This window comes from Mytilus californianus, unplaced genomic scaffold (genome assembly GCF_021869535.1).
Source record: "Mytilus californianus isolate M0D057914Y unplaced genomic scaffold, xbMytCali1.0.p SCAF_3, whole genome shotgun sequence".
Taxonomy (NCBI): domain Eukaryota; kingdom Metazoa; phylum Mollusca; class Bivalvia; order Mytilida; family Mytilidae; genus Mytilus; species Mytilus californianus.
In genome coordinates this window covers 68498150-68526003 of record NW_026262679.1, presented here as the reverse complement: position 1 = coordinate 68526003, position 27854 = coordinate 68498150, and the positions used below count along the sequence as shown (strand labels likewise).

General features: G+C 33.0%; 1 long non-coding RNA gene across 1 annotated transcript; it reads right to left on the bottom strand.

Annotated features, from left to right (window-relative positions):
- Window positions 1–2986: 2986 nt before the first annotated feature.
- On the bottom strand, window positions 2987–27854 carry LOC127733204 (uncharacterized). Its single transcript, XR_007996905.1, has 10 exons — window positions 27818–27854; window positions 26781–26864; window positions 22077–22147; window positions 19692–19796; window positions 17500–18354; window positions 16919–17169; window positions 7300–7379; window positions 5375–5459; window positions 4957–5148; window positions 2987–3079 (listed from the first exon to the last, which is right to left on the bottom strand). It is a non-coding gene; the product is annotated as an uncharacterized LOC127733204 (long non-coding RNA).

The following is a 27854-nucleotide window of genomic DNA, read 5'->3' as shown; positions in this document are numbered from 1 at the left end:
TATAGTCAGTCGTTTTTAAAATGTATGGGAATTATAGATAAAATCACTTTTATAAATTATCTTATAGTTCAAAGTCAAACTAGCGGTGTTCCTTGTAAACAAAGTTTTCAAAATCTGATTTTGTTCATAACGCTTTAATTTAATAAATTTGTTTAATTCGGTCCTTCCCTAATTTGATCATCAGCATGGCTACGGATTTCTTGCCAGAGGTATTGTGAGGAGACATGACCAGGTATTCAAGCGATTTCCTGTCGGACTAAAAACACTTATTATACAATTACGTAATGCTGGTTCATGCATCGCTGACTGCTGACCATATATACCACTGTGTATACATCAGAATACACGGCCGGTAGTTTGGAACGTTCAGGTGTAATATACATACACATTTTGTTTGTTTTGAATCCGACAGTGATACACGATACATTTCTTAACTCATATGAGGCAAATTTACTACCACTTGTTTATGTATAACAAATTTGTAAATAAACACACTGTATGTATGATTTATTTATTATTATTATTATTATAATGCATCTTGTTATAGTTCTCCAAAAATTACCATCCTTCTCCTGAATAAAAAAGGAAAATATAATTCTAAGAAAATTCACTTTCCCCTATAATTTATCCAAAAATATTTCCATGTGTTTTAAGGTCATTTGTAAATATGCATACTGTAGGTAGGATTTATTTTTATTATTATAAATTATAATGCATCTTGTTACAGTTCTCCAAAAATTTAACTTCCTTCTCTTGAATAAAAAAGGAAAAAATAATTCGAAGAAAATTCACTTTCCCCAAACAATATTTCCATGTGTTTTAAAGTTAAGTTGTAAATATACATACTGTAGGTATGATTTATTATTATCATAATGCATCTTAATACACTTCTCCAAAAAAACTATCTCCCTTCTCATGAATAAATAAGGGAAACATAATTCCAAGAAAATTCACTTTCCCCCAATAATTTTTACCCAGTCCGGGTCCGGCAGTTAGTCCGGGTCCGGGTTTCATACCAAAGTCCGGGTCCGGAGTCCAGTCCGGTCCGGGTTTCAGGACGTACCATAAATTGCATATTTATATCTTAAATAATTGTGTCCGTTCAGAAACATGCACTTTATCATTGTACTTCCGATGTATCTGATTTTTTTTCTCTCTTCTTGTGTTCACAACCTTATCATATGTCTTGTTTGTTTTCCATCTAGTGTAACATTGTTTAATTTTATACATTCTACTCCTTGAGTATTACAATATGAAATGTTCTTATTTGAATTAGGAAACAGATTAATATAAGTTAACAGCTTGTTTCCGGATCCTATTAATTATTCAATTGTATTAATATGTAAATGCCAAATTGTGTACATTATTTATCTTGAATTTAATTAATAAAATATGTTTACACTAAGGATGATTTTGGCCATATTTGCTTAAATTTTGCCAGTAGTTTCAGAGGAGAAGATTTTTGTAAAAATCGACGACGACGGATGCCAAGTGATGAGAATAGCTCACTTAGCCCTCTGGGCTAGGTGAGCTAAAAAAGCAAAACGGACAAAAAGCAAAATTATCGGACAAAAAGCAAAACGGACAAAAAGCATAATTATCGGACAAAAAGCAAAACGGACAAAAAGCATAATTATCGGACAAAAAGCAAAACGGACAAAAAGCAACGGACAAAAAGCAAAAGTGTCGGACAAAAAGCAAAATTATCGGACAAAACGCAAAAGCAGACAAAAAGCACCGTATCATACCAGTAAACATTTTTTAACAACTGACACTGAATGATTACAACAGCTAACATGGCCCATAAGACGAGGTGTCCAGGGGCGGGTCCAGGTAAGGGCGTAATGGGCGTATGCCCCCCCCCCCCCTTTTAATAAAAAAAACTATCGTAATCTGCTAATATTGTATTGAATATGGCAATTTATCATATTCAGACATTAAACTCGATTATGATAAAATAATTGACGATTATGCCATGAGGATTCCGCGTAAAATGGTTCTAATGAATCCTCTCTAGTCTAACCATTCATTGAAAATGAGACTCCATCATTATTTCTGTGTTCATTCTAGGTTTTGCGTTAAGGTACATTTATACTAGTAACATGTATATTTGGTATAGCATTTTTACTTCCATTCTGGATAGGCTTTGGTAGTATCATATTGTTTCACTATCCATCAGTGAGTAACTAAGTGACATTGATCTACATTTTGCCATGAAGTTCAAGCACCATATTTATTTATGTACCATATTCCACCTATCGGAACTAGACAGTGACATGATTGCTTTAATTTAGTACCTTAGTACAATGACGACAATTTTTCATATTCAATCATGTATTCCACATTAAAGCCTACCATATTTAGAACGAAAGAACTTTATACTTCAGTGTTTGTTTGTCTTGTATCATGTGTGTCGTTCAACGAAACCCGAACGTAATCTAAAATAGAGAAATATTTATCAGTCTGGCTACTTCATAATTTGATGCTAAATTGTTGAAATCCGGGAGCTTCTGAGCTTCCCCATGGACCCTCTACCAGGGCAACCGTAATTTCGCCTCCCGTTCATAAAATCCTGGCCTTCAACTATTGAAATGTTAAGTAACGCCTTATACCCTAGAATTTGGAATTTCTCGTTATTGGTCTAGTGCTGTTAAGATCCATCCAATCATTTTCATATACCATAGACAATTAATGAAGAGAATTCGGCATAAAAAATGTCAAACCCTGACACTTTAACTATAAAATATACATTCTCGAAGTCAGGAACCGTTACATTAGTGCATTTCACAATTATTTTATGTTTTTTAGCAAAAAAAAGGTCCAAATTTTTTTCGCCACGCTATGTTCGGTGAAAGATTTGATTCTACGCCCCCTCTTTCAAATATCTTAGAAACACCCCTGGTGTCAAGTGAGTTAACAAAAGTAGAATATCATCCAGCACAACAATGGAATCATATCTAAAAGGAAGATCAAATAAAATGAAGAATGATAAAACAAACAATTTATTTTTGTCATGAATCTGCAGATCTGTTCCTGTGAAGTTGTTGTCATAGTGATGATAATGTGATCAAAATGGCCTCTAAAAAGAGAGAAATATCTTTCAGTATAAAGCATAATAATTTGTTTCCATATTTTCACCTAGAAATGCATGAATTATTTTTGCGAAAACCCCCCCTTTTTTTTTTAACAAAAAACTCAATATCTCTAAAATAAAATTTTGAATCAAAACCAAAAAGTATACAGATCTTAAGATTAATATAACTAAGAAGTTTGTAAAATTTTAAGCAATAATCATAAATCGTTTTTGAGATACGGCGTGACATGTGAAATAAAATGCTTCACTGAGCGCAGCCTGATACGACCGCAGAGGTCGAACCCTGAACAGTTGGGGCAAATTTGGATATAATATTCAAGCTTGATACTGTCTGAATTTTGATTGTGATCAAATTTTTGACATAATATAGGTTTCTGACACAAAATAAATGTGGTAAAAGATCTTACAAATCTATTGTGCAATACTGTGCAATTGAAGATTACTTCTGGAAACATTTACAAAATTTGAAATTTGAAAATTTTTGAAAAAAATATGAATTCCTTAAAAAAATTGGAAACCCCCCCCCCCCCCCCCCCCCACCACTTTTGGAATCCCCCTTGGAGCAATTACCCCAAGACTTGATCCAATTCTTTCGTTTGTAGTATGGAACCTTGTAGTACAATTTCAGAGAGATCCATACACATCTAACACAAGTTATTGTTTGGAAACTAGAATAATGCATGTTTTTGGCCCTTTTTTGGCCCCTAATTCCTACATGTTTGAGGCAATTACCCCCAAACTCAATCCCAGCCTTCCCTTTGGGATATGGAACCTTATGGTACAATATCAGAGAAATCCATACACTTACACACAAGTTATTGTCCGGAAACTACAAAAATTGTTGTTTTTGGCCCCTTTTAGGCCCTTAATTCCTAAACTGTTTGCCCCATAACCCCTAATTTGAATCCCAACCTTCTACTTGTGGTATTAAACATTGTTGTACAATTTCAGAGCAATCGAAATACTTATACACAAGTTATTATCCTGAAACTAGAAAAATGTTTGTTTTGGGCCCCTTTTGGGCCCCTAATTCCTAAACGGTTGGGACCATCATCCCCAAAATCAATCCCAACTTTCCTTTTGTGGTATTGAACCTCTTAAAAAATTTCATAGAGATCCATTAACTTAAACTAAAGTTATTGTCCGGAAACCAATGTGTCATCGGATGACGACGAAGACGACGTAGACAACGCAGACATCATACCATTATACGATCCCAAAAATTTTTTTGCGGTCATATAAAAACTTCTTAATTTTACTTGAAAACTCTAAAAATTGTTTTAATTGGATGGGTTTGAGTCATTTGAATAGTGAAATCATTACATCAAATGAGATTGAAGACAAATATTTGAAGCAATATTTTTCCTAATTTTTTTTTTTTCTACTTCTACTGATGTTGGTCTCTGTCACCTCAGTAGTTAGGTAATTTGTACAAAAGTCTTCATGTTTTCATGAAAAGAGTTTTATTTTGTAACAACTAGTCTTTGCCTTTATTACAACACTAGTAGTCTTGATGATGGCAGTCTTGTGTTACTGTTGAACCTGACTAGGCCAACAAATTTTAATGTTTTCCATGCCAAAAAAAGAGGATTCTTTTTCTGAATTTTGGGAGGGCATGCACTGAGAGCACCCCCACCCTCCCTGACTGGTGTTATTGTGGTATTATTATTTACCTGATGGTTCAATTGATTGATTGTTGGTTGCTTAACGTCCAGTGGCAAATATTTCATGCATATTCAGGACGATCTGATGGTTCAATATGGCACGTAAACACATGATACAAACATGAACATCATCTCTGGCCTCCCCATTGACAGCACCCCAACCTCCCTGACTGGTGTTATTGTGGTACTAGTATTTACCTGATGGTTCATTATGGCACATAAACACACGATACAAACATGAACATCATCTCTGGCCTCCCAAAATTTAATTTGGAATTTTGGATACTTCGGGGAGAACCTATTGTATTTGATCGCTTAAGTCTTCGTGTTGGACTCCAAGACAATCCATCTAGACTAGCACTCTTCTCTTTGTTAAGTAATTGCTCCCTTCTGCAATGATAACACTTTAATAAATCACAAATGCATACATACATCTACAAAAGTAAATTGTAGCAATGTTTTAAAAAATTTATTCAACATAAAATTCCACAAAAAATATCAAAACTAGATGTATAATTAAAATTTGTCATACAAAAGAAACAAAGGAGATTTCATAGGTTTGCAAATAAGATAACTATCCATATAGACCTAAGAACCAGTTAAGGAGAATGTTTACCTCATGACAACCTGTGTAAATGATAAATAGTCCACTAAAACATCTAGTCCATGGTTTTCTTCACTCAAAAATCTCTCGTACCCATCTGTAAAACAAAAATATACTTTAGACATTAGTCATAGGTTTTATCAGTAGAATGACAGAGGTCAGTTGATCATTGACATTGTAATAGATTTTATCAGTAGGATGACAGAGGTCAGCTGATAATTGACATTGTAATAGGTCTTATCAGTTGGATGACAAGAGGTCAGCTGATAATTTACATTGTAATAGGTTTTATCAGTATGGTAACAGAGGTCAGCTGATAATTGACATTGTAATAGGTTTTATTAGTTGGATGACAGAGGTCAGCTGATAATTGACATTGTAATAGGTTTTATTAGTTGGATGACAAGAGGTCAGCTGATAATTGACATTGTAATAGGTCTTATCAGTAGGGTGACAGAGGTCAGCTGATCATTAAAATTTTAATAGGATTTATCAGTAGGATGACAGAGGTCAGCTGATAATTGACATTATAATAGGTTTTATAAGTTGGATGACAGAGGTCAGCTGATCATTAAAATTGTAATAGGATTTATCAGTAGGATGACAGAGGTCAGCTGATAATTGACATTGTAATAGGTTTTATCAGTTGGATGACAAGAGGTCAGCTGATAATTGACATTTTAATAGGTTTTATTAGTTGGATGACAGAGGTCAGCTGATCATTAAAATTGTAATAGGATTTATCAGTAGGATGACAGAGGTCAGCTGATAATTGACATTGTAATAGGTTTTATCTATTGGATGACAGAGGTCAGCTGATCATTAAAATTGTAATAGGATTTATCAGTAGGATGACAGAGGTCAGCTGATCATTGACATTGTAATAGGTTTTATCCGTTGGATGACAGAGGTCAGCTGATCATTAACATTGTAATAGGTTTTATAAGTTGGATGACAAGAGGCCAGCTGATAATTGACATTGTAATAGGTTTAATTAGTTGGATGACAAGAGGTCATCTGATAATTGACATTGTAATAGGTTTTATTAGTTGGATGACAGAGGTCAGCTGATCATTTAAATTGTAATAGGATTTATCAGTAGGATGACAGAGGTCAGCTGATAATTGACATTGTAATAGGATTTATCAGTAGGATGACAGAGGTCAGCTGATCATTGACATTGTAATAGATTTTATCAGTAGGGTGACAGAAGTCAGCTGATAATTGACATTGTAATAGGTTTTATCAGTAGGACGACAGAGGTCAGTTGATCATTGACATTGTAATAGGATTTATCAGTTAGATGACAGAGGTCAGCTGATAATTAACATTGTAATAGGTTTTATCAGTTGGATGACAGAGGTCAGCTGATCATTAAAATTGTTATAGGATTTATCTGTAGCTATATAGGATGGCAGAAGTCAGGTCTGCTTTGAATTGGAATACCGGTAGGTTTTATCAGTAGGATGGCAGAGTTCAGCTGATCATTAAAATTGTAATAGGTTTTGTCAATAGGATGACAGAGGTCAGCTGATCATTAACATTGTAATAGGTTTTATCAGTACTATTGTAGAAGTCAGCAATGTTTTGGCATTGTAATAGGTTGTCAAATAAAGTAGAGAGTTTTTTTAACATGAATGGATATTAGCAGCAAGTTGAGGAATACCACCTTAATTTGTGTATTCCTGATGGATACAGACTAGTTCGATTTGGTATTATAAGTTTAAGCAGTACCTTGTGGGAAGGCTGAACTTTCAAAAGCAAAGTATGAAAAGAAAACCTTTAGACTATGTTGCTATAGATATTAGCAATTATAAATTCTCTACACTTTCTGTAAATATGATGGGTAACATTTTTTTTTGTTGTCTTTTTCTTTAATACTATTCAGCAGGTATATTCCCTGTCTGATCCATTAGTTCTGGCATGTTAACACTTACTCTGTATGATTGGTACGAAGTGAAATTTCCAAGTCCCGTAGTACCTGTGTGGATGATGAATCTGCCAACATTTTCCTTTTCTGAAAATATAAAATAATAGAACATTTGGATGACATCAAAAACAATTCCTCTTAGTATCTCATGCTGACTGACATACGTCATATAGTTTCATAAGACATCATTGCTTCTTTACATTTACAAAGGTTAATGGCAGAATTTATTTCAATGTTCCATTTTCTACCTTTAAACTTAAAAAAGAAATCTTTTATAATACAAACAATTCAAATTATCATTATTGAATGTTGACAAGTATAACACATCTATGTGTTGTGGGTCTGTGCTTAATTAAATTATGTTTATACACATACATAAACACTGCGAAATAATATATACATTATAGAAGTAAACATATGACATGTATTTCCATGAAAATAGAAAGTTCTGATTGCTCTACTACATCAAATATTTGTTGGTAGATAAATAGTTTATTCTGGCACTTGTAAACAAGGCATGTCAGGGCTTTAATCACATGATTCCCAAATGAGTACAACTACTGTGAAACCCAAACTCATTGCGAACCAGAAGATAAAACAAGGTGTTACCCATTAAACATAGATATATGCACTGATTATGATTTCAGAGGAAAATTTGATATTTAAAGTATGCAATTACCTTCCAAAAATAACATTTCAAACTTTAAATGATGACCCTTGATTTATCAAATATAACATATTCAAGAAAAGCCAAGTTTATGATGTCAAGCACCTGTAATTTATACTGAAGTAGCTACATCTAATTCTTCCAAAAACAACATTTTTACATGCTCTAAATGATAAATCAACATATCAATGTTATAATGGTAACAAGGTTAAACTTTATTGTCAGAGGGATAGACAAACAGAGAGACCATAAAATCATGATGCTCCCTACTACTGCATTCAGGGCATTTAAAACATTATAATATAGTTATTTAACCACAATAAATGAACATTGAAGAAGGCCAAATAAAATTATCAAACTTGTTTGTTGCAAAAATGAAAATTTATAAAGCAACAAAATTGATTCACACTTCACTACTGGAATAATTTTTTGTTTCTATTTTTGGATTAATAACAATTAAATTGAATTCCTTTAGAGGCAAGAAAAGGTATAACAGACTGCCTTGACATTAAATTATTTAAATAATACACCTAATTAAAAATGTTATAGAAGACAGAGCAGAGAATTTTTAAAAATGTCAGAAGACAGAACAGGGAACTGCCGAATAAACTATTACCAATATAAGTCTTTGCTGCACAATAAACACTGCTTCACATGAAGTAAATTAACCAAAGATATGTCATTAATTTAATAAAGCTAAGCAGATACACACACATATGTTCTTATATAATAGAACATCATATTCACAAACTTTTTTAGAAGGCAAAATACATGCATTTTACTGTAATAGTTTAAATGCAATACAAATCTGTATCTTTTAGGTTAAGTTAAAAAATAGAAACTGAAGAGATCAAGATTTCAAAATTCTAATGCCTGTCTCATTATGTTTTAGATACAAAATTGTTAAAACTTTATAAATTGAATATGTTTCCCACTTCAATTACCTAATATGTTGAAATGGAAGAGACTAATTTTTCAATTCATTGTTTGATGAAAATCACTAAGTGCAATAGTAAATTAGATAATGTGTTTAACAGACAATAGTAGAATAATTTGGTAGACAAATGAAAGTGTGTCATGCGAAATATTATATTTATCCTGCTTTTGACATAAATCTCAAAATTTTATTTGATGAAAGCAACAACATATCGGCCATATTATGTTGCCTACAATATCTTTCTAAAGAAAAAATGCTACATTTTGTCAAAATTACACCATTGTTTCAAATGTATATAAAAATAAGAAGATGTGGTATGATTGCCAATGAGACAATTATCCACCAGAGACCAAATGATGTAGAAGTTAACAACTATAGGTCACTGTGCAGCCTTCAACAATGAGCAATATCAATCACTTCAGGAAGAGTTTACATGTTATTAAAATGTTATCAAAAATATAAAAATTTGTGAGCTAATTATTCCATTACAAGAAAAGAAACTGTCCAAATATCATATTTCATTCTCAATAGCATATTACATGTAACTCAAAATTTACTGAAAATAAACTTCATAATTAGGTAGATTATCAGTTTATCTATTTCACTGACCCCATTAATTTAACATCATTACTAGAATGAACTCATTTAGCCTTAGATGTATGATTTATTTTATTAGTTGTTAGTGGCTTTGAACTAGCTGTCAGTAACTGCAATTACTCTCAGATCTGTATTTAGTGTCTTTTTGTTGTTTGGATGTACAAGTACCTGGCCACGTCCACTTGTATTTGTAGTATTTGTAATTTTTATCCATCTGATGAGTTAAGCCTCTTTCAACTGATTTTTATAGTTCGTTCTAATGTTGTACTGTTACACCACTGTCCCAGGTTAGGGGGAGGGTTGGGATCCCGCTAACATGTTTAACCCCACCACATTCTGTATGTATGTGCCTGTCCCAAGTCAGGAACCTGTAATTCAGTGGTTGTCGTTTGTTTATGTGTTACATATTTGTTTTTCATTCATTTTTTGTACATAAATTAGGCCGTTAGTTTTCTCGTTTGAATTGTTTTACATTGCCATTTTGGGGCCTTTTATAGCTGACTGTGCGGTATGGGCTTTGCTCATTGTTGAAGGCTGTACGGTGACCTATAGATGTTAATTTCTGTGTCATTTGGTCTCTTGTGGAGAGTTGTCTCATTGGCAATCATACCACATCTTCTTTTTTAGATCAAACAATAAAGTTCTCCATACATAATATTTGGGTTTTTTTAACTTCACATTTAAGACCACCTCAATGAATTTCTTCTTCATTTATCAAGACAGGGTTGGCAAAGTATTACCCGGGGCGGGAAAAACCGGTGGGAAAACCCGGGTTTTCCAGGGCTGGGCAATACTCCTAGAAACGGGTAATACTGGGCAATACTTGGTAATATGATTTTTCAAACTTATTTTTACACAAAATAGTAAAGACTTCTTGTAGTTTAATAGCATTATAGCTAAATATATACATGTTATACAGATAACCATTGAGAGTCATTCCTGAAGATTGAAAATTCAATTTCTTCCTTTTCTCCACTAATTCTATGTAGGCAGAAAACAAGTTTTGTACATATCAGGATACCTTGTTAATTTGAAAGCTTTGTTTCAATATTAAATCCAAGTTGAAAAATGCATTTTATTGCAGTGTTTAAGTGAATTGTAAATTTTAATTGTTATACAATCATATTGCTAAATAAACACCCTAAGGGGACAGGCCATGAACACTTATAGAAATCAAAAGGCTGATTATTGTAAAATAAACAAATCTGTATTATTATCTGAATAATTACTTATTAATTAGTGATGTACATAAACATATGCTCAAACTTAGTAAACATTTTTAGTTTTGAACAAAAAATGTTTAAAAGTAATTTTCCTTACATAGATTTGTCAATTCTTAATATTAGTTATATTTATTTAAAAAAAAATGAATTCTTCGACTTTAGTGTATTGCATTTGTGATTAATCACTGAATCCTCTTTAAAATTCAGGCCAGTATTTCATATTACCCAGTATTGTCCAGTATTACCCGGTAAAACCCAGTAAAACCTTGGGTTTTCCCAGTATTTCCCACTGGGCTGGGCAATACTCATAAAACCCGGGTTTTTGCCAACCCTGTATCAAGACCTCATGCCATTTAAACCAATATGATAAAAAAGTTACATTGCAAACTCTGCATATTCACTTTGACTAACTTGTGTTTCTAGGTTGCTGCCTCCTTGGTGTTTACCCAAAGTTTGTTTTGATTCACATATATTATGGAGGTTATTAGCTTATCATTCATAAAGATGATTATCTCTGTATAACCGACTATAACGTAGTCATTGTTGTTGACCATTGGTAATTGAGTGTTGATGAAGTCATTGCAAACAGTTCAGGTTATATTTCAGAAACTTTTTCTGTTCTTTTTAAAAAATTTTTTATCAACAATGAACAAAGTTCCCTTACTTCTCTAAAATAAAAGCTGAATTATAAGCTGTTAATATCAAAATTACTTAAATCAGCTAACTCCATAATTCTATTACTGTGGATTAATCTATTTTTGGGGGGGTACCAATTTTCGTGGTTTGATAAAAATTTGCATTTTCTTGGATATTTGATTTTGTGGTTTTGCAGAAGTTTGAATACCAGCCTATAGAAAATTTATACTTCTTTGAAGATTTAAATTCGTGGTTTCCCTATAGCCAAGAAATCAAGGAAAATTGGTATCCCATGTATAATAATGAATGATCAATCTACAGTATTTTCCCTTCTATTATCATGAGCATCATAACATGTTTCAATATATATATACCTGTATAAAACTCTTGATAACACATCCATTGCATACAATTTGTAGATTTCAATTAATTATCAGTGGGGTCATGCCAAATTTCCCTAACAATAAGTATTATGTTAGGGAAATTATACAAACAAATTAATTTCAATAATACTGATTTATTCAGTGGTGTTTAATTACACCTTGTAGGAAATTAAATTTCAAAACTGAATCCAACTTGTGTTCTTGTCATTATCATAATATAAGTAACATATAATGAAGTGAATCATATGATACATCAATTCTGATATCAGCAGAATTGAACTTTTCCCACAGAGCCTTTAATTTGGGAATTAAGATTGCTATATTTTAGAGACAATATGATGAAGTTTAGAAGTCAACTTGTTTAGATATCCATTGATTCCATTGTTTCCTGTAACTTGTTAATTCTATGCAATCCAGATGATTTTATCTGTGGAAGATGATGAACACTGATTTTAACAATTTTCCTTTGAATATTTCTTTGAGATTCTCATACTCATCTCCCTTACTTTGTTTTTAACTGACAATTTACAAGTTTCTACAACATTCCATTCTTGGTTATAAAGACATTCGTTTCGTCTGTGAGACATTATAGTTACTATGTATACTAATCATGCCAAAATCAGAAATAAAAATATCTGATACTGCAACTGAAGACACATAAAAGCTAATAAATAAATTGCTTCGCTGAGCACAGCTGGATACGACCGCAGATGTCCAACCCTGAAAAGTTGGGGCCAAAATGGACACGCTTGATACAGGTCGGAATTTGGATTGTAATTAAATTTTTGACACATAATAGGTATAATAGGTTTCTGACACAGCATAACTGTAGTCAAAGAACTTCAAATTGGTTATATGATTTGAATTTATATTAAATTTTTTGCTTTTGTGCAATACACTATGCGAATAGACCTCCCCCCCCCCCCCCCCCCCCCCCCACCCCCCCCCCCCCCCCCCCAAAAAAAAAAAAAATTTTACCCCGTTTTTTGGCGTTTGTGCAATACACTATGCTGTTGAATATTAACCCCCCAAAAAAAAATATTTGAAGAAATTTTTTCTTAATTTCTGAAATATGAAATGAGAAAAATTGTCCCCCTCCAATTTTTTTCACCTCCCCCCTTTCCCTTATTCCAAAAATATTTCTTTCCCTCAAGTTATGGTCAGTATCTCAGACAATCATCATTTCTTAATACATAATTTACAAGCAGTGTAAGGGAGGTAATCAAACATTGTTATTTAAATTGATTTGGATTTTGATTTGGATTACCTCCCTTACACTGCTTTTAAATTGTCTCAATTGTCCTTAAACCAGAAAAACCTTTGTTTTTCCCCTTTTTTTGCCCCTAATTCCTAAATGGTTTGAGCCATAACCCCCATTGGTCAATTCTAACCATCCCTTTGTAGTATGGAAACTTGTGGAATAATTTCAGAGAGATTCATACACTTTAACACAAGTTATTGTCTGGAAACTACAAAAATGCTTATTTGGGCCCCTTTTTTGGCCCCTAATTCCTAAACAGTTGGGACCATAACCCTCAAAATCAATCCCAACCTTCCTTTAGTGATTATAAACCTTGTGTTAAAATTTTATTGATTTCTATTTACTTATACTAAAGTCATTATCCGGAAACCATCTGTCTTCGGACGACGCTGACGACGACGACTACGACAACATGATACCAATATATACGACCAAAAGATTTTTAATTTTTGCGGTCGTATAAAAACCCCTCCCCCTTTTTTTACAAAATACTCAACTCAAATATAAAATTTTGAATCATCACCAAAAAGTATACAGATCTTAAGATTAATATAACTAAGAAGTGTGTAAAGTTTTAAGCAATAATCATAAATTGTTTTTGAGATACGGCGTGACTTGTGAAAAAAAACACACACCTGTTTTAGTTACTAAGTCCCGTAACTCAAAAAGTTTTAATCTTATTTTCACCAAAAAGTATACAGATCGTTTGACCTTCATAAGAAACAACTATTTTAAGTTTCATGAAATTTGGATAAGTCGTTCTCAAGTTACGGTGCGACATGTTTAAGAACAGAAAAGAAGAAAACTTTAATCAGGATGCTATGTCTTGATTATAAAGAAGCTTCTGTCCAACTTTTGTAACATTCCATGAAGAATTGACAAAGATATTTAAGTTTTAAAATCTTTTAACACAGACTGTACCTAAATATTTAAGGTGAATGATAAGTCCATTATTTAGTTAAGTACAGCAAAGCGATGAACAAAATGTAAATTTTACTCTTGATAGTAACTTTTGATTTTTGAGATGCTTCTGTAAAAATTTCAAGAAATTCTATGAAGGTTTGAAAAAGGTTAGGGAGCTACCATCTGATTTTTATGGGGGGGGGGGGGGGGGGGGGGGGGGGGGGGGGGGGGAGGGCTAGGATGAAATTTGAAAAAAAAGGCAGGACAGGAGTTTTGAGTAAAAAAAAAGGCAGGATGAGCAACTTGGCCAAAAAAAAGTCAGGATGACAATTTATGTAAAAAAAGTCAGGATAAACTAATAAAAAAACAGGCAGGACCGAATAGAGTGAAAAATAAAAAGGCAGGACAGAGATTACAACAGGAAAAAAATGCAGGACAAAATTTTTCATCCTAGCCCTCCCATAAAAATCAAATGGTAGATCCCTTATTAAAGTTTTAAAAACTTAAAAAATAAAAAGTATCTGAATATTAACTGCGAAAATTTTTATCAGTAAAACACAGAAAAGTAAAAAAAAATGATTAAACTTCAGTTCTGTCCAAGTTATTTGATGTCTAAAAATCTTTAACTCCAGAATGTATCTGAATGGTAATTAAAAAATACTATTCCCATCTATCAGTAAAATACAGAAAAATAAAAAAATATGTTTTCAAAATCTTGTATCAGATGCTATCTCTTATTAATACAGAAGCTTCTGTTCCGATTTCATAAAATTCTATGAAGGTTTGACAATGTAACTGATTTCTACCGTAATCAGCCCTGTATAGTTCGCACTGTTACATTGACCGCATCCCCTTCTCGTCACGAGAATTCAGGTAAAATACTGTTTGTAACTGTTCGAAAATGTCCAATGAATCTCCGATAATTTCAAATTGAGTGTGATCATTTGCGGTATTTTCATGGAAAAACATGTTTTCCATCATCAAATAGAAGTTGAAATTCTTGTAAATGATTCTAGAACACTTCACGAGTGTTAAAATAAGTCAAAATCACAAAAAACAAGTAATTGAGTAACTTGTGTTTGTTTAAACAGCAACTTCGAATAGCATGTGTAAATGAAAATAAATACTTTGAGAGTGTTCAGAAAATCTGTACTTAATAAATATCACTAGAATACGACTTTGAAAGTAAAACAGTTCCATCCTCAAGTAAAATAATGTTTAACATATCTATTACCGGTACCTTAATGTGTGAAGGATCTTAAGCTAAAACAAACATGTGTTAGTACGAAACACCAAAACGGAACGAATAACTGATTATGTTTTGTAGTTTATACATCATTATGCATAAGCTGGTTCCTGGCTGACTTATTACACTTTTTCCTTTTGTTAAATTTGAATGGATTCCATTTTCTTTTATGCAATGCAGTGAAAAGAAACGAGAAATTTGTAATGAAGCATTTAATTTTGAAATTTATCAGTTTATATTTGATATGGAATAAAAAAAAGCATATTAATATGGATTAGGTAAATCATTAGTTTTGAAAATCATAAGATCACCCTCTACAATTTCAATAACAAACCTGGCGGAACTTAAAACAAACCTTGCGAAATCAAATTTTTCTCTTATTTCTTGCTTATCATACTCTATAATCTGCACCCCTTGTGGCAGATTCAATTTTGGAGAATAAAACCGCGGACTATACAAGCCTGAATTGGGTAATAAAACTTTAACCCCAGACTATATCTATACAATGTGCATATTCAAAAGGCTGTGTCCTTTCACAATACTAATTTTCTAAAATGTTTTTCCTTATTGAATAAAATTGAGAATGGAAATGGGGATTATGTCAAAGAGACAACAACCCGACCAAAGAGCAGACAACAGCTGAAGGCCACCAATGGGTCTTCAATGCAGCAAGAAAATCCTGCACCTGGAGGTGGTCCTCAGCTGGCCCCTAACTAAAATTGTGTGCTAGTTCAGTGAAAATGGACGTCACACTAAACTCCAAAACATATAAATGAACTAAAATTAAAAAACATACTAGACTAACAAAGTTTGGAAGTTTGGATTCATCTTTTCAAATTGATCAACTGATAAAATATTTTAGCTAATTGATAGTAAAAGGTTATTTTTTGGGTAGCAATAATTGTGCTTTATTCTATTTCTCTGTATGTGTATGTATAAAGTCAAGGTTTAGTATAATTTTGTCACTTTGCCACATTTATTGTTATATCATGTCCATGTAAATCATGAAAAGAAAATAATTAAAAAAAATTCACAAAGTTGAGCAATGGGAGCACATAGGTCTATGGTTCACTGTAGGAGGAGTTATCCGGAAACCCTATGCACCTCTTATGCAAGTATACACTCCAAAAATGACAAAGTTCAATTATCTCCCAAAAGAGCAAATATTAATAAAAATCAAAACCCTGACCACATGCACACCTTCAATATATGTACAAACAGCCAGCAAAGTGAAAACTTCCTAGCATTCAAACTGTAGGAGGAGTTATCCGGAAACGCTATGCACCTCTTATGCAAGTATATACTCCAAAAAATGACAAAGTTCAACTATCTCCCAAAAGAGCAAATATCTTGAATAACTATATACTGCTGATGGGACGGACGGACGGACAAGGGTTAAACAATAATTATATGCCCCCCCACTTTTAGTTGCGGGGGCATACAAAGCCTGCCTATTGTTGCCTCCGAAGACCTAAGAAGCATTCATGGTATAGCATGAAAACACACACTTGGATACCTAATTTCAAGAATGTCTCATTTGTATTTTCATGACAAATAAAATAAAAATTTCATAGGACAGACAAAAGGTTACACACAGACAGATGGAGTGAATACACATAGACAGATGGACTGAATACACATAGACAGATGGACTGAATACACATAGACAGATGGACTGAATACACATAGACAGATGGACTGAAGTAAAGCAGAATAGCCTCTCCTTTGGAACATGGGGTACAATAACAATGCCATGACTTATGGATAACTTACTTGTTCACAAGATTCTGTAGTTTTTGTACAGGCTCTGGTTCACCAGCTTTTCTAGGTAATACTTCCTTGCAGCCATCAACATTAATGTTATGAGCAGTATCCTGTGATACTTGGTAATGATGTTCATTGTCCTCTGGTTGGCCAGCTTTTCTTCATAATTCTTCATTTCAGTCATCAACTTCAAAATTTACAGCAGCTTCTTGTGATACTTGGTAAAGATGGTCATTCTGCTCTGGTTGCTGTTTGGTGTTCTGGAAAAAAAACCAACGCTTATGCTACAACATCACAGTAAGAAATGATTGTTCAATGACATCATTTACACTGATTGACCTTGGGTCAACTCGAGAAACCCATTCATAAAAAACAACTTAAGATTAATCTATATATCTTATTACTATTAGGATTTTTTGACACTTGATTTGAGATTTTGTGATATTTGACTTTTTGACTTCATATAACACTCCCTTTTGCACTGTGGTGTCATACTTTTTCTCTTGTGATGTCAAAATTTACATCAATGTCTGTGATATTCAGTAAAGGCTGTAATAAACTAGATGCTCTAAAGAGCCTGTGTCGCTTACCTGGATCTATGCACATTTCCAACATTGGAGACTTAGATATAATTAAAAAATCTCATTTCGTTGATCTTGTATTGCTGACCATTTTTACTTCTTTTGGTTAAACAGCAACAATGAAAATAAAAAGGTAGAAAAGATCACTGCAACTAGCATACAAATATAGATAGTTAAGTGGCTGCTTAATAGCCAGTAGCAAATATTACATGCATATTGAGTACGATAACATATTTTGTAAATAAGATTTGAATTATTCATGCTTGGTATTATACCCAGATACAGTTAATTAAGAAATAACTTATAGGGGCTTGAATTTATATTGATTTTACCATGGGTTGGCCTTTTATTTCAAATATTTTACCATGAGTGATAGTGATCAGATCAAAGCTCTCTGGACCAAGACAAATATTTGCAGTTCCCATAATTGAACACACTACAAATATTGTTTGTAAAAAGCATAGAAAACTGAATAAGTGACATACTTAAATGATTTTCAATTACAGGAACTAAACATATTTAATCAAACAGATTTTTACTGAAGAAATCATGCTGTCAACAAATTTGTATCATAAAGTCTGTTTATATGTTTCCATGTTTAGTTATAAATGCCTATAACATCGCAGTAAATTGAAACAGACAAAAGAACACATGATGTGCTGATCAGCTGACATACAATATATACTAATTTTATGGACCCAAACCGTTTGAAGGACTTCACATTATGTTACACATCTAATCTTCTATGTGGTGCTTTAAGTTTGTCGAATTCCTTCTCATTAACTGTCCATACTCCTTCATTCTTTTCATTTGTTACTCGGAAAAAAAACATTTATTAAAACTAAGAACTTGTCTGGCATTGTTCTACAAGCAAAAATAACAAAAAATGTAATATCTTTTAGGAAAACCAGCTTTTAATTAATTGATTAGTGCTTAAACACCACTTTCAGCACTATTGGCTATTTTGTGGTGGTCAATTTTTATTGGTGGGGGAAGCTGGAGTGCCAAGAGAGAACTACAGACCTTCGTCAGAAACACTGAAAACCCTAGTCAATTAAGGTTGGAGTCAAATGCACCTGCCAGGTGCAGTGTTCGAACTCACCACCTCACTTTTTCATTAAGAGTTAAATAATAAATACACTAGTTGCCATAAGACACTTGTATCAGATACTTCGGGTGCCACATGTGGAGCATGATCTGCTTACCCTTTCGGAGCACCTGAGATCATCTCCAGTTTTTGGTGGGGTTCGTGTTGCTGTTGTACCCCTGTTTGTGCCATTTTTACCTATTGTGTCTGTTTGTTTTGTTCACACATCGTTGTCAATATATTGGAATTTGATGCGACTGTCATACAAGTGAGAGGTTTAGCCAGCTTTAAAACCAGGTTTAATCCACCATTTTCTACATAAGAAAATGCCTGTACCAAGTCAGGAATATGACAGTTGTTATCCATTCGTTTGATGTGTTTGAACTTTTGATTTTGCCATTTGATTTGGGACTTTCCTTTTTGAATTTTCCTCGGAGTTCAGTATTTTTGTGATTTTACTTTTTGTATTCTAACATGGCCGTCAGTTTTGATGTCAAAAGTAAGAAAAATAAACTGAGAGTGATCACAACATTCTTATTAAACCTCTTTAAAAAGATGAGACACAAAAAGTGATGTGTGAGTGTGTGTGAATGTAAATTTCCTAATATTCTTTAAATGTTGATCAAACACGTTAAACTATAAACATATTTATTCTTTTAATAAATCAGTTATGAAAAACCTTACTGAATATTTGTTGATTTATTCATATGTTGCTAACCTTTATGTCATTTGGTCTCAGGAGAAAATTGTCTCAATGGCAATACCACATCTTCTTATCTTTATATAAAACAATTTGAAATAAAAAAAATCTCTATTTTCAAATCTAAAAAATATCATCATTTGAATTTCAAATTTAATAGAGAATGACTATTTATATTTAGATCGATAGAATCTCAATTTCCAAATTTAATAGTCTAAAACAACTGCCAATTATTAAACTAAAACAACTGCCAATTATTAAACTGATAGGATCCTGATTTCAAAATTTAAATGAGAATCAATATCTATACTACCGGTAAATATAATTAAATTGATAGAATCTTGATTTCCAATCTAACAGAGAACTGGTATTGATAATAAGACAGATAGAAAGAGAGCCTTATGACATACTAACCTTCATTGTGGTTATATCATCAATCTGTTTATAAGAATATGCATTGTGTAACCATCGATAGATTTCACTTAATGTTAAGTTATGGTTAGGAGATTCTACAATAGCCTGAAACAGAAAAATTGTTTGTTACCTCCCTTTAATAAATTTCAATATTTTTTATGCTTTAGACACACGTAATTGATTTTGGATAATATTTGTCAAATATTCCAATCTCATTGTTTTTTATGAATGAGCAACACTGGTTGACCCCAGGTCAATCGGCTTAAACAACATCATTGAACATTCAGTTCTTACTGTAACGTAATAACATAAGCATTGAGACAAATTTACATGAAAGTGCACGTGAACTTTACATAAAAGAAATTGGTATTTTTCATTTTTTTAATTTAATTTGAAAATTTAGATGTTATTTGAATTACTTTATTTTAAAAATTAACGTGAATTTCATGTGAAAAAAATTCATGTGATTTTCACGTGTGTTTCACATGAGTTTCAAGTATAAGCTCGTTTGAGGTGAAATTCACGTGAATTTCACGTGAGATTCACATGAATTTAAATTCAAGTCAAATTGATGTGAGTGAAATTTGCCTGTGTATAAATTTCTAGTCTGTGACATTGAATATTTTAATTTACATCAACAGTAAACAGTGGAGCTCACAAACACAGCATTCATTTATTTAGGCAAAATTCTATCCCAAGAAATTAAATGTGTCTAAAGAATCTCAAAATTGTGAAAAAGTCATTGTACAGATTTTGTTATAAGTTTCTCTTCATTAATATAGTGTTATCAGATGAACCAGACTTCAGTAATGGGTAACTTATCCAGAAAATTAAGACACCAAATTATCATTTACCCTTTCAGCAAAATCATACTTAGGGCTATTCCATTAAAATGTATGTGGGAGGGTAGGAAGGGAAGTTTAATTATTGAATGTGGGTCATGGGTCTTTTTTCAGTATGCGTCTATAACCATTATGCAAAATTATCTAAAAAAAATGGTTCTTGGTTGTAGTGATATTTTGAAAGTCCCTTCCTACCCTCCCACATACATTTTAATGGAATAGCCCTTAGAAGGCTGAAAGTGATAATTGCGGTTTAGCAATTCAGTTTAAATTAACTGTCAAAAAGTAGCTTCAATTCTGAAACAGATTTTTAAGATGTTAAATATTATCATTATTTTTAGGGGTTTTTTTTCAAGACTTTTTGATTGGTGGCAGATCTTGATAGTTTCTGCTTAATCTATATACAACTTTTATAGATTACAGAAGATTTGGAGCATGACATTTTATATGAACAATTGTGAATTGTTGAACACAGTATGTTGAAGTTTTTATGTTATTTTTGTCGCTGGGTTGATGTCTCACTGACATATACTTCACACACCTTATATTCACTTTATTCAAACAGAAATCCAAAATTAAAATTTTTACAGAAAGGAGTTTAATGCTAACTTCTCATCAAATTATAATAAATCTCTTAATACACAACAGAAGGAGATGATTTCTTGCTTATCTGTATCTTGATGTAAAATTGAGAAATGTTATTTTGCAGTTATCAGATTTTTTGTGACAGGTGATTTGCACTTTTATTTCAAAGTAAACCTTCTGTTGTAAAATTTCTAACAGCTATAACAGTAATCTGTAGATTTTGTTTGCTGTAACTAGTGGGGCAGAAACAAATGACCTTTCTAAAACACCTAGACTTGCTACAATTCCCTTTCTTTAATTTCTTTCTTACTAATTTATATGTTTACTCAAAACTGACAGAGAACTCCTCTGCAGATGTCAGTATAATGGAAATCTCTTAGTTATAGCAGTAAAATTGTTACAGGGGCAAAATTGAAAAAAATAAATTAGGAAGGGACATGAACAAGTCTATAGAACATCAGGAATCACTTCTGTTTTTTCCAGGGTTGTATTGCTTAATCTTTAGTTTTCAATGATGTGTTGAGTGGATTGATGTTTGTCTTTTTATCATTTTTCTTTCAGCAATAATATTGTCTGTTTTTGTTCATTTTTAATTGCCCTTTTCATATTTACTGCCCCTTTTGTAAATAGTACCTTGAAAAACCATCAATATTATTGTAAACAATGACTGTAATTTTATTTTTATTTGTGTTCAGTGTTCATCGGCAATATTACCTGTGGTATCTATTAATTGATTGTTGGTGCTTAACCTCACTTTCAGCACTTTTGGCTATTTCATGGTGGTCAGTTTTTATTGGTGGAGGAAGCGGGAGTGCCCAGAGAGAACCAGTGACCTTTTGCAAATAAACTGACAATCCTAGTCAATTAAGATTAGAGTCAAATGCACCTGCCATGTGCGGGGTTCCAACTCACAACCTCAGTCTTGACAGGCTAGTGATACAGTAGTTGGACTACTTACCTGTCGTATCAAAGAGGCATATGTAAATGGCCGAGGGGGTCTCCTTATGTAAACTTTTCTTGGTTTCATTACTGAAAAAAGAAAAAAATTGTTGATATCAAAACTTACAGGTGTTTATGTATAATGTAATGCTTTTCAAATTTATGTTGTATAAAAATTCATTAAGTTTGGGTAATTTCTTTTCTTATCATTGCCTCTTATAAACTCTTATAAAATTGAGAATGGAAATTGGGAATGTGTCAAAGAGACAACAACCTGACCAAAGAGCAGAAAACAGCCCAAGGCCACCAATGGGTCTTCAACAAAGCGAGAAAATACCGCACACAGAGGCGGGCTTCAGCTGGCCCCTAAACAAAAACGTATTCCTATCAAGTCATTAAAACTTGATGTCTTTCATCCTGCAGATTCTTATATTTTGGCATTGCATTGCATAAGATCAGGGGCGTAGCTAGGTATCCAATGGACTGTAGGCCCAAATTGCGGCAGGGGGTCTGGCCCCAACCAGGTCCAGGGCAGAGCCCTGGTAGGGGGTTCAGGGGGGCGAAGCCCCCCGACTGTAAACAGGTTTCAGCATTTCAGTTGCCAGATTTTATGACAAAAAAACATGAAAACTGGTCATTTTATCATGATAATATACATGAAAAAAATTTCGAAGAAATTATAATAAACATAATTTTTACAATTATATCTGACTGATGAATTAGCCGGCAGTACAATCGGAAATACATTAAGAACAAATATTTACAATATGCATTGCCCAGTGTGGATCAGCGTAGCCCTTTATTAAGCAGCACAAGCCTGTTTAGTATTTTCATATCTATTCCTTTATGATTGAGGATAATTTGAATATATACGTCAATTGATAGTACATATTGATGATCCTACATTTAAAAGAAACATTCACCGTCCCCTGGCTACACAAACAGTCGATGCCTCATGCAGAAGTTCTGTTCTGTTCATACTATCGAAATAAATTCAAGAAATTCATATTTCCTTATATCTTGTACTATAAAATCCCTACCTGCTTAGCAATTTGAATAATTATGGTCATTACACGTAGATCTGAGAGTACTCGAAGTTACTGAAAGCTAGTTGATTGATTGATTGATTGCTAAACGTCCAGTTGCAAATAGTCCATGCATGTTCAGGACAAAAACAAATTTACAATAAATACAACAGGTAGCTAGGTCCTGTAATAGGGGTCGTCCAGGACGAAGGTCTGGAAAATTGGAATTGCCATGCATTGGAAAATGAGGGTTTATTGGATAGGAACAGAAATTTTGCCTTTTAGTAGACCACCTACGAACCCCTCAAAGAGTTGTTGCAAGTTTCTTAACGTGCAGAGACCGTGGCATTCTCTCTACACTAGGTATCGGATTTAACGTCCCCATTCTGACCAGACGTGACTGCGTATTTATACATTCTGCACAGCCAAATGAACGCTCAACTTTGGCAAGGGTTTTATTATAGGTCGGATGAAGACCAAGTGGAAAGCTAGTTGAAAGCCAACAACAACTAATTAAAAAAATCATATGTCTAAGTTGAGGTTCATTCAAGTATTTGTTGATAGAAGTGAAATGATCTGAACCAAAGTTCTAGTTTATAGTTTCTATATAAGGGGGAATATAATGACATACAATTCTATCCAATACTCCATTCACTAAGGATGATAGACTAGTGCACACATGACATTCGATAAGTAAAGAGTTTTGACGAATTCACTAGCGTGCATCTACAGATAACGTTGTTTATTATTTTTTTTTATAAAAAAAAAAAATTGTGAAAAAATTATGTGTAGGCACGTGCCTAAAGTGCCTAACGACAGCTACGCCCCTGAAGATCATGTTTTTCTCAGACTGCTTATGACATCTTTTAACTGAATTGGTGAGGAGGATTCCACACTTGCAAACATGTTTACCCAAGCAACATTCTGTATGTGCCTGTCCCAATCCAGGAGCCTGTTGTCATAAGTTGCCATCTGTCATAATTGTTTCATTCAGGCTGTTAGATTATTTCTCATTTCTAATTGACTTCATAATGGTTTATCAGAAGATTTTTTTAATTTTGATTAAGGGGACGACCATTTGATATTCTGGGGGGGGGGCCAGGAGGATTTTGAAAATAAATAACTCAGCCTTGATAATCACAAAAATAAATGGTTTGTTCTGTGGTAGTTTGAAAATAAATTACCTGACTTGCAATGTATTGAAAATAAATAACTCAGCAGGTCTAATCGAAAGTATGAGATGGCACCAGATTCTTCATAAATTCATCTTTTTTCCAAAAAAAAATCGGGAAACACTTCCCATATCTTTTAATAATAAAAGTATAAATATTATTTAAATATACTTGAAATGTCAGAAAATTGGTTTCATTTAACTTGAGGTTAATTGTCTCAGGAACACTTACCTCACTTTTATTAAATCAGGGCCGTAACTACATTGAGACAAATGCCTCATGTAGGAAATTTCAAAACCAAACGCTTGTCTCCATATCAAATTGAGTTCACCGTGAGTGCCTTGCAAGAAGCAAGTTCTGTAGCCCCTGATTTTTCAGGATCAATGTTTCTTATTTATTTATCTTTTGTTCATTGCCCTTCTGTACTCTGTTAGTGTTGCATTCATTTTGTAATTTAGTAATTTGCTTTATCATGCATATTTGTCTTTTGATGTTGTTTCTAGAAACTTAAGTCTTACACTGAATCTATAACGTGATTTTGCTTTGATACCAAAATATTGTCATAAAATTATTAAAACAGAACTTGCATTTTCAGTTTAAGAAAGGGTCTGGGGAACACCCAGAAGGCATGATTTTGCATCATTTGTTCTATAGCTTCTTGGGCCTTCAGCTGTTCAAAAACCCTTCAAAAAAAATTTTGCCTCACTCCGCTCGGCGAAACATGTTTGCCAATACTTTTAAAAGAGCCTTAGTTACAACCAAACTTTAATACTGTGTATGTACATATATGCATTGGGGAATATAGAAGATTCATTTCTGCAGAGGATAATAATTAATTCTGATTAAATGGTACATAATGACTTGACTATACATGAATTATTTATAATAAACAAATAATTTAAAAATTGTATGTTTTCGAATATTATAAATATAGTTGTGAAAATAAATAATCAGTCCCTTGCTTTAATGAAAATGAAAATTCTTGCTTCAATAGTGCAGAAAATAGATAATCTGTCCTCTTAGTTTACAAAAATAAATAACCGATCCAAAAACAAATCCTCCTGGCCCACCCCAGAATATCAAATGGTCGTCCCCTAAGATCTATATTTTCACTATTTTTCTAGTCTTGAAATTAAGGGATGACCATATTTCAATACCATATTTACCCCAGTCAATACTTGGGATTAAGTAACATAGGTAATAAAAGGACTCCAAAATATAAATGGGTAATTATAGTATATAACATGATACTACTGTTATGTGTTACAGTACCTTGTGTTTATTTACCAGATGCATACCTGCCAACTTTCATGATTTTGGCATGAACTACACAACTTTGACCCCTTGTCAGGATTGCACGATCGTGATTGTGAAAAAAGTCCTTTAACAAAATTTTGTAAAAACCTACAGGAAAAATTTGTTCATTCCCGGTTTTTAACTTTTCCCAAGGGAGACAATTAAGATCAGCAACAAATAGCAAATCACATTTGGATTTTTTCTGTGATTACGTTTTCATCTCCTGATTAATTGGTGTATTTTAAAAAACCACAGAATGAAACTTGTTTGGAAGTTTTGAGTTGTATTCCTTTGTCTGTTTGTCAAAATTGTCAAAATTATGATAATGGTTGTTGAATTATAATTTGCAAGAAAGTTCTTAAGTCGCCTACATAGTAAAGCGTTGATCAATTGAGAGGCTGGTTGACAAATTTTACAATAGGGATAACACATGCCTTGTAAAGCAGGCAAGGACTGTTCAACTTCATCAGAAGTTCTTCACAGCTCAGAACACTACCAAGTCTGTCGGTAACTTCTTTGTACAACCAGATAATGAGCAACTCAAGACGGTCAAGCAAGCATATTCAGTAACACAAAAGAACTATTCATAAGACGTTTTCATATCTTTGAGTTAATTAAATCAGACTATTGAAATATGAACCAAGTTTAATACAAGTCAATGAAGTGTGTTTTCTTTGATAAAATTTGAGCTGAAGAGAGCAGTGCTACCATAAACATAATAAATAGTAGCTTATTTGGACATTACACTTATTGTAACTGGTCCATACATAGTCATAATTATTGTTATCAAATTTTCAAATTATTAAAAATCTTGTCCTTTATTTTTCACGAGGAAATTCAGATAAATTTCCTTTGTCCATATTTATATATGGAAAAGTCAGTTATAACTAGACAAGAAAAGATTTTGCTGGTAATTAATCTAACTTAATGTACTATCTTTTCTACACATTAGGATGAGTACAAGAATCATCATCAGTATACCATATGAAAAAAGAAGAAAAGGGCTTATTAGCTCATCATCAGTATACCATATGAAAAAAGAAAAGGGCTTATTAGCTCATCATCAGTATACCATATGAAAAAAGAAGAAAAATTACACATTTCTAGAGTAAAACACAGACATACAAAAACGACACAAAAATTGTAACCCTTAAAAATGTTGTTGCACACAAAAACCCCCATGGCGATTTTCAAAAGTTGGCTGTTATGCAGATGACATTGACACTGTACCTGCAATATATGTTCCTCATCGACTGAAGAGTAGAGTTCTAGCGTCTGTTGTACTTCTTCTTCCTTTCCAGGCGATTCCATTAACTTACAAAAAGAAAAACACAACAAATATAAATATTGAGCTCACAATGCTGGAAATACAGAGTGTAATAGCTTTATATGTAACATAGCTGTTCCATAGGATGCTTATGATAGCTAACTTGAAATTAATGTCAAAACATCTTTTGTATGACCTAATGATAATTTGTGCATATCTGCAGAGTCTCCAAAAATCATCTTAAATCCTAATTTAAATTATAGTTTTCATTTTTGGTATGTTTTGAATCAAATTATTTTACTTTCAGAAAACACATAACCCGAATAATTCAGTCCCTCCCCGTAATCGATCTCTCCTACTTGCGAGGGCCTGAATTCCTTACACGATAAAAACTCTTCACGAATCCTGAATTTTGATTGGTGCCCTGTAGAAAAGGTGACCAATCAGCAATTAGCTCAATTTTATCGAGATAGGTAAGTCCCAAGCTAATTCCGAATGATTGATTGAAGATTTTTCATTGTCAATGCATTCAGGCGTTAATGGAGTAATCGTAGATCAGCAGAATATAACGACTGAATTATTCGGGTTAGAAAACAAACTATAGTTCCATTTTAAGATATTTAGTATGTCCTCGATGATAAAAATTATATGATTTGAGAAACACAAGTCAAGCATGAATGACCTTCAAAGTGTAACATGATTACCCCTGATTCCTTGTTTTTGTGATCTAGATACTGAAAAAGTCATGTGCGTATCAATTCTAAGCACATTCCCTGCAAGTTTCTTATCATATTATCTAGGTGATGATGAGTTATCCAGGTCATGTGACCTGTCATGCGATATAGATGATGAGTTATTCAGCTCATGTGATCTAGATGATGAGTGATCCAGGTCATGAGATCTATCATGTGATCTAGACGATAAGTCTTCCAGAACATGAGAACTGTCATGTGATTGAGCTGATGAGTCATTAATGTGAATGCTGTCTAAACACACTTACCACTGATTTCTTGTCATTTAATCTTGACGATGATGAG